An 887-nucleotide genomic window follows, 5' to 3' on the forward strand; every position below is an offset into this window, starting at 1 on the left:
GGAGCGTCGTGAGCTGCAGAGGATGTGCAGGGGTCACCTACCAGGTGCAGCTACAGCCAGCCAAGGGAGAGGCTCACGTGCAGCACCCAATCCCCAGGAAGCGAACCACGCTGCAGTGTCCAGGAGACAGGGCTCCATGAAGAAACAAACCAGCAGAAACGCTCAGGTGCTCGCCAAGTTTACACGTCAGAGCACTCAATGCCAGCCACCCTCCCCAGTGCCTGCCTCACGTACCAGGAGCAAGGAACAGCAATGACAAGGAGGGAAACCAGCCAAAAGTGTCCAAATTCGAGTTTTGAAGCCAAGGGTTCCAGGACACACCCCTTTATCTTTAAACCTCCCTCCCCGAAGTTCGATCCAGTGAGTTTCTGCCAAAGTCAGAACTAGTAATAACCTCCCCTGGCTGCTTCCCCCAGACTAGGCTGTAAGCCCCTCCTCCAGGAAAGGGACTGCATCGTGTCTGTGTCAGACCAGTAATTAATAGGCTTTCAAATGGAAAACAACCTGAAATTCTCCCTTAAGACTAGATGAGATCTTAATTTTAGACACTTGTCATATCAAACCAACAGAAAAGATCACTGGGGTAGGAACATGAATCCCTCCCAATACACATGGGCACACACACATTCCACTATGAACAAAAGCCCTTGAGACTGCCACCAAGTTGACGGCCACACATGGCCCCAGCCTGCACAGCTCAGTCTAAAACAGGGGTTGGCAAACACCAGTCAGGGTCCCAGCCAATGGCCTGTTTTGTAAGGCCCTCAAGCTAAAAATTATTTCTTTTTTTACATTTTTCATACTTGTTTTAAAGAAACAAAAAATATGCAACAGGACAAGTGGCCTGCAAACTTGCTGACTCTGGGTCTAAAAGGAAAAGCCTTAAT

The sequence above is a fragment of the Lipotes vexillifer genome, unplaced genomic scaffold, assembly GCF_000442215.2.
Source record: "Lipotes vexillifer unplaced genomic scaffold, Lipotes_vexillifer_v1.1 scaffold149, whole genome shotgun sequence".
NCBI classification, from domain to species: domain Eukaryota; kingdom Metazoa; phylum Chordata; class Mammalia; order Artiodactyla; family Lipotidae; genus Lipotes; species Lipotes vexillifer.